Below are 8,144 nucleotides of genomic sequence, written 5' to 3'. Positions count from 1 at the left end.
GGGAAGTACATGTCTTGACTTCAGTCTCCTGAATCCTTCAACTAGCATTGAGTTGCAGGGGGTGGAGGATAGTCTGGCGAGCACAATGCAGAAAAATAAATTTTCTGAGTTGAGCTGAAACTCACCTTACCGCAGAATGTATGCACAGGCTTCCTCTCCTTGAAATGGATGAGGCCGCCCGCTATATGTAGGTGAGGGAGACTTCTGTGGCAAAGAAGCCCCAGTCAGCATGAGTGGCATGGCATGGGTTGGTTTGTGCAGAATTACAGCCTCATTTCCCAAAAGATCTTCCCCTTTGCGCATGGGTGCCCAAGCTCCATTTCCCACGTTGAAAGGAACTGACAGGTTTTAGAGTGAGGCTGGCATTTACTTGTTTTCCATTCGAATAAATGCAAAGGGAAACGTGGCTGCCCTGCTTTACAAGCAGACAGGAGTGCAGGAAGAAATAAGCCTTATTCCAGTCCAGGACGGAACACCTTCACGGGCGGCAGCATCTCTCCCCAGAGTCTTCAAAAGGAAACTTCACGGACTGTACCAGGGAGCTTCTGCAGGCACAGCATCCGTTCTACCAGTGGGTTGCAGTCCACTCTTAAGCTGACGCAGCAAATACCCACACTTATAACTTAATGCAGCTTACCCACTGCCCATCTGCTTGGTTCACGTACCAGGGAGTTTCCCAGTGACGGAAGGGGGAAAACAAGCCCTTATGTACACTTTGTGTTCTGTTCAGTTTTCTTTTGCACTTCCCCTACTCCTTTTCCCCTTGAGTTTTCCCAGCACACACTGAGGCAGACAAACAAAGGCTGTGGTCGCACTGACCATTTGAATAGATTCTGCTCAGACTTAAAAAAAAAAAAAAACCAGGTTCAAGTCACGTGGTATTTAAACCGATGGCCTGAATAGAAACCGATTTATTTCTCGTGCTTTAAACTGGTTTTGGTGTCTACATGGCTGAAATCAACTCATTTGAATCAATTTTAGAAGTGGAGTATTTTTAAAAGCCCCTGCCAGCCAGCTGAAAAAAAAACAAACCCTCACTTTCCAGTGATAAAACTATTTTAAACTTGAGTCGTGTGAAAGATAAAATATACAGTGGACCCTCGACTTACAGACGGCTCGACTTAAAGACTTTTCGAGTTACAGACTTCTCTGGCTGCAAAATTTAGATTCGACTTGCAGCCAGAGAATCGACTTACAGACCAGAAAAAAACCAAAATGGAATAAAAATAGAATAAAAACCACTGGTTATGGGATTAATCGGTTTTCAGTGCATTGTAGGTCAATGGAGATTCGACTTACAGACTTTTCGACTTGCAGCCACCATTCCAATACAGATTAATTCCTTAAGTAGAGGGTCCACTGTAAATTGATTTGCATGACGCGTAAATGTGGTTCTTACTGCCAATGTGACCGCAGACAGAGTTTTGGAAATGATAACTTTTTTTTCCCTGATGACAGGTGTCAATGAGTTGAGGTAAACTGAACTCTGATATCATCACGTTCAATGTTAAATACCTAAGAGATTTTCTTCCTGCGCAATTGTAATGGTTATGAATCAAACTTCTACTATTTTCTCACACTTGCTTGTTTGCTGGGTGCTCCCCTCCAGCCTCCTTCAGTTGCCTTCTCTGCCCCACTTCCTTGCCTTAGGTTACTTGCAGCACCTTCCCTACTGATTTCCCTTCCCTTCCCTTCTTCCCACCTCCCCTCTCTTGCTGTCACACGTGTCGTGATAGAAATGCTCCAGTCACAGCGGCTGTAAAAGTGAATTTTAAACACACTGGTGTGCTTAGTGGAGTGCTTGCAAAAGTGGGAGGTTGCAAAGTGAGTATGGGAAGTCAAGGAGCCTCTGCACACATCTCAGCTGTGTACTGTATGTAAAGCTAAAGGCCAGCCTTATCATCAGAGAGGGAGATGATGGATCATCCCCTTCTCAGCTCACTTCAGGTTGCTTCACCCATCTGCCAGCTGAGCTCAACACTTCTGTGTTTATCTGAGGTGGCCCCTAATCTGCAAAACCTGTATCACAATAAATGTAGCAGGTTTAATGCACCACAAGACTTGTTGTTTTCTTCTGCACTGACTGGCTGAATAGCACACTGGGTTGGGAACCAGATTTCAAAGCCAGAGATTGATAGTTCAGATTCCTCCCCACTATGCCTCCTGGGAGAAGAGCCAGCCTGTGTAGCCTTGGGCAAGCTGCAGCGTCCTAGACTGCCACCGAACAGGGGGATGATAAGCTACTTCTGAGTACTCTTCACTTACAAAATTGTGAAAAGCCAGAAATGACTTGATGGCATACAATTATTAGAGCGACACTCTCACTTTGTGGATTGCGGTTTGCAAATTGTCTGTAATTTAATGCATTCTTGTTTTTATTACAATGAAACTATTGCTAGGATTTATTTAAATCTCAAACACAAATCTGCCAGCTCTGAAAGTGGTTTTATTTTTCCCACACCAATTCAGGGATTAATAACATTTCATTAAAACTGAGGTTCTTTGCATGGTGATAACGTTACTATTTTGAGCAAAAAATCCTTGGAAACTTCAGTTAAGTTCTCTCCAAGAAAATCTGGATTCTTGACTATTTCTTATAGACTTAGCACATTAAACATAATGCTGTCTCAGATTTTATTGGAAGATGAATGAGGATTTTTTTTAAAAAAGACATCAGCAAAATGAACAGATGTTTCCAACATGTTAGGCCTAAAACACATGCTTTCACTTTACATCAGAGGTTTAACTACCAGGCCATTGTTTCAGCACTATTTTTACACTGCTCTGAATATATTTTGTGAACTGAGTATATCTGAATGTTGTTTCTTCTTTTGCAAAACTTCATCTGTTCTTATTCAGTGAGAAAGCTTAAATGAAATGAAAGTTCACTTTGCAAATGGGTTCAACCATAATATGTAACATTGTGGCTTTCTGGTTATGACAAATCATACATGCGCGCACGTGCATGCACACGTGCACACACACACACACACACACACACACACACACACACAAATGTAGACGAGACAGGGCAAACTTTTTTTAAAAAATCTTTCACCTTTCAGCATTTTCCCAGCCATTGCTCATGCTGGCTAGCAAACATTTTTAGGAGTTGAAGTTGAATTTTTTAAAAAAACACCTTTCTTAATTTCTGAAACAAAAGGCCCATTAGTTATATCTGTACCAAGACAGAAGGGAGTGTCAGACCACAAACAGAATGATGGTTGTGTGGAACTTTTCTGCTCTAATACGCAACCAAATAAGAACTCAACACAGAAGTGTAGTGTAGAGCACCCCCTTGGCATTAATGGTGAGGCACGCTTGTGTTTGCGCATTGATTAAAAGTGTCACAGCATGATCAATAGGAGGCAGAAAGTAATCAAGATTGTCCAAAGATCTGTGCAGACACCTGCCCACAATCGAGATGTCCTTCTCTGAAGAGCAGTCCTTGAAGTTCAGTCCTGTCAATCACACCAGATGGCACTTTTAACCTATGTTCAAAACTCTGTACTTTGCTGGCTGCGAGAGAAGAAAAGAACTCCACAGATACAGTAAAAGGGAAGAGGAGAGTAACATGCAAACGGAGGTTTGTTACTCCCGTTGTTTGGTGGTGGTGGTTGTTTTGAAAGAAAACACTAGGCTGTCTTTCTTCAACTGGACATTGTAGGACTATAGCTCCCAAAATCCTAACCAGCATAACCAACAGCCATGGCGATGGCAGACATGGTAGTCCATCACTTTGAGAAGGCACTGTGTTTGGGAAGATTGCACCAGATGGACAATACCCAGAACTCTCCTTGATAGGGATTTCCGGGCTGTGGTACTTGAAAAAATGTTCTGTTTTGTCCTAATTGATTTAATTTATTATAATGTTTAGGTTGCCCAGAACTTGGAAAATTGTGGTGATGGGGGCCACTGCAAATCCCAGAGTTCACCCCCATGAGGATCTATCTAATATGTACAAAATATATACACACATGTATATGTATATATAAAGACTTGTAACAGTGAGTAACAAATAGAAGTACTGTATATAAGTAAAATGTTTTGGCTTCTGCTTCTTCAGTTGCCCTGGGAAAAATACGTCTGTGTACAATGAAATTATATTGGTGCTTCCTGGAAGGTGTAGTTCTTTGGGAGTTCTTTATAGCAGTGGTCCCCAACCTTGGGCCTCCAGATGTTCTTGGACTACAACTCCCAGAAGCCTTCACTACACCTCTGCTGGCCAGGATTTCTGGGAATTGAAGTCCAAGAACATCTAGAGGCCCAAGGTTGGAGACCACTGCTTTATAGAGTCTAATGGGCAGTGAGACTGCAGCTTCCAAAAACCTATGACTCCCAGGAATCATTATGGCAGCTTCCTTGTTTTTGAAAATAGAGACAGGCCCCAAAATGCACTAATAGAGATAAATGCAAATGGTGTTTAGAACTGTGCTTCTGGGTAGCACCTCCCAGAATTCTGAAGGCATGTTTTTTGAGAATTCTGAGAGTTGCAGTCAAAGGCATCTGAATATTCAATATAATGCTTTCTCTCTTTTTTCAGAATAAGTCTGTGAGGTGGGGGGGCAGGACAGGCAGTATACATGTGGCATACATTTGTGGATATTACAGATGGGGGTATTTGTATTCATATACGAATACGAATATCCCTGTGCAACTGGAGTTAACGAGGGTCCGACCCCTGGAGCCGGACCGGCCACTCATACTTCTGGTGGTGGCAGTGGCCTCACTCATCCTTCCAGTAGCTCCCGGAGCCCTGCTCTCTTCCTGCTCAGCTGGCCATTTGGCAGCTGTCAGGGAGTCTCATCCTCTCTCCGCTTGCCTGGAGTGGCCAGCCAAGCGGGAAGAGATTGGCACTATGGGAGTAATTGGAAGGATGGGCGAGGCCACCACTGCCACTGGAAGCATGAGTGGACAGTCCAGCCCCAGGAGGTGGACCCTCATTAACGCCCACTGTGCAGGGATATTCATATTTGTATACAAATACCCCCATCTCTAGTGGTGATCCATCTCTGCCATTTCACTTATGGTGCTTAATAATGAAAACATTTGTACGTACATGACCTTACTGGTGGATAAAGTGTGGACTAGACTTAAGTCTGGAACAGCAACAATTAGTGAATTCCAGTACAAATAGATGAAAATCTAGAAATGTATTCACAAAAGGAAATGAAGGTGGCATTTCAATTTATACTAAATTAAAGATGTTGTGTCTGGGTCTCTCTCTTTCTTCCTTACTCTCCCTCCCTCCCATTCCCCCATCCTCCCTGTAGCTAAGAAACCAAACATCTTGTTTCCACAAAAGGGGGGGGGGGGAAGGGACTAACCATAATCATTGCTGAATTGCTTCAAAAATACAAATGTCAAGTTTTGCTAGCTGAATTTAATCAAATGTTCTGATGGCTCAAAACCCGGAAAGTACGTAAGATTACTTTTTTCCTTCTTTCTCAAGGAATAAGCTACAGTTTTAAACCCACTATCATGACCATTTGCTTCAGGTGTGGACGCTGATGAAATATTGTTTTCGATTGCTGCAGAAAAGCAGCTTGCAAGGCAAATCAGTCATCAGCAAAATGTTACACAACTACATGGCATACGCTTACATCACTCTTCCCTCACTTCTGCAGATTGTTGAGTGGACGCATGTTTCCCTTGGGAACTCTCGCTGAGAAACCTGGAGTGGCCACACTTTGAGGCAACTCCATTTATATTGTACTCCTCCTTCATCCGTGGCCCCAATGTTCTTGTGATATTTATTGCCAGGATAGCAGCACAGGTTGCTGAGATGTTGTTATAGCAACGTATTTTTGCATATCTGGAATTTTTTTTAAATGCAGGTTTCTAAAACAGCAGCTGAAAGTACTAAGAGGCTGTCCTATGTGAGGCTTGGGGGTTGGTTTAAGTTTGGCCAAAATATGCAGTCAGCTGCACTGAATGATGCACATCATTAGTTACTAGGAATGGGTTTGTTTTTTATTTCTTAGACTACAAACCCCATAATTCCCCATTCTGGAAGTTCTACTCAATTTACACATACTTTTCAGACACCTGAATGTGCCGAAAATGAAAAGACCAATATGCAAAGACTGAAAATGAAAGGCTTTGAGGCTTAGCTAGTCCTAGCTCCACTCAAGCTTCCTGTTACTGCCCCAGTGATAGGTGGGAACTTCCTTTCTGAACAGGAAACTCATGAGAGCTAGACCTAGCTAAGCCTCAAACCATTCTAATTTAGGCCTTTTCTCCCATGTGAGCCACATTCAGCTGTCTCTGGGGTGTGTGTTAGTTAGATAAAATTCCCAAAATGAAGAATTATAGGATTTGTAGTCCAAGAAATCTTTATTAGTCACTCAAGTTCCCCCTCAGATTGTCACATGAAAAAGACTTGACACATTCTGTTGCTCACATGAAACCCTTGCAGAAATTTCACCTAGTACCGGAGCCTTGTCTTCTTTTTCATATGGTTGGCCCATGGAATGATCCATTCAGGATTCCTTGCCTGATACCGCTGCCCTTACAGCTGGGAGGTGTAAGAGAGCACCTGAAGCGTCTCTGTTGTATGGAAACCGTGGCCTTACCCTTGAGCTGTTACTGAATGGACAAAGAGGAGGGTGGGTGGGATTCTCGGAAACTGATCCCCCAGCTGTTGCAAGAAGGATGCCTGAACATTGTTTTGGAAGCTTGCTGAGAAAATGTGTTTGTGTGCCATTTGGAATGTTGAGTGTGCTTCCAACTTGCTCTGCTCTACATCTCAACACTGTTTTGAGATACATCTGACAGGTATGCAGGACAGGGCCTTGTTGGTGGTGGCAGTTAGCACCATTGCACTGCCTCTTGAGAAATCTGCTTCGCTGCTTCACTTTCTTCTACCAAGTGCTTGCCTAGATTTTCATTTATTTGCACTGAGCATGCATTGCCCTTTGCTGATTTTTTTCTAGACTTTCATTTACACTTGATTCAAAATATCTGCCAGATACGAACTGTTGCTTGCACTGATAAGCACTGTAGATCTATAGTGTGAGGATGGACAGGCTCATGAATATGATGTATGGGACACCCCCACCGACACCCCCTTACTGGGAAAGGGAAACTGGCTGCCCTTTGCAAAGATGGCGGCTGTGGCTTCCCTACCATAAATGAAGCCTCAGCCGCCATCTTTGCAGCCAGTGTCCCTTTTTACACGTTGTCGCTGTGGAGGCCAGATGGAGACCTCAGCAGTGGTGATTACAGTAAGGGGGTGTCGGGAGGGCTAAGGTAGGGAAAGGAAGCGGGCGAGGGTAGGCTGTGGGGGTGGGTGGCTGCCTATTGGCCAGCCGATCAGCTGATCAATGGGCAGTAGGCAGAATGTTTTTTTAAAAAAAATTACAAAGGACAAATAACAAGGGGAAAATCTTCATCAATTGGTATTTGTTAAAATTTGGCGAATACAGATTGACGAATATTTAACAAATTGACTATTTTTGTGGAAAAAAACAATCTGTTTTTATATTCGTCCCCATCTCTAGTGCAGATATCTGGGCTGTCATGCCCAGAGCAATATTCTAGACAGGAATATGCTCCTCTGTATGGATCAAGCCATACATATTACACACCAGACTCTAAAACAATCAGGCATGGGTTACTGGTCGATAAACAACTGCTAGCACTGCTTACTACTGTGCTATTATTTCCTTCCTCCTTATTGTAGTAAGAAAAGAAAAAAGAAAAGATGAAAGGGAAGCAAAAGGGTCACAAATGCATTTGGCACAAATGCAGAAATGTCATCTGGACATCTTTGAGGATGGGTTATTAATCAATAAAAGCCTAATCTGGAGGCACCCATTGACTTCAGTGGAAAAGTTATTGACATTTAGGAGATTCACAATTCCATGCAATTCTATTTGCAGAATACTGATTATATCATTGTTTCCTGATCACAGGATTTCAGGGGGCCAAATCGCCTTAGCATTATAAAGGGCTATTTGTGTTGATCCAAGGCATGTAACTTGGAAGACTCTGAAATATTGCAATAAGCAGAGATTTTAAAAAATATATTGTATAAGTATATATGCTTGGCAGGACCACATTTAAACTGGGCATCAGGCCAATACATTTTTTGCTAGCAGACATCTGTCTAGTGAAGGTGTTTTTACTCCTCTTGCATTGTT

The sequence above is a fragment of the Pogona vitticeps genome, chromosome 1 (assembly GCF_051106095.1).
Source record: "Pogona vitticeps strain Pit_001003342236 chromosome 1, PviZW2.1, whole genome shotgun sequence".
NCBI lineage: Eukaryota > Metazoa > Chordata > Lepidosauria > Squamata > Agamidae > Pogona > Pogona vitticeps.
This window is presented reverse-complemented; position numbering follows the sequence as displayed.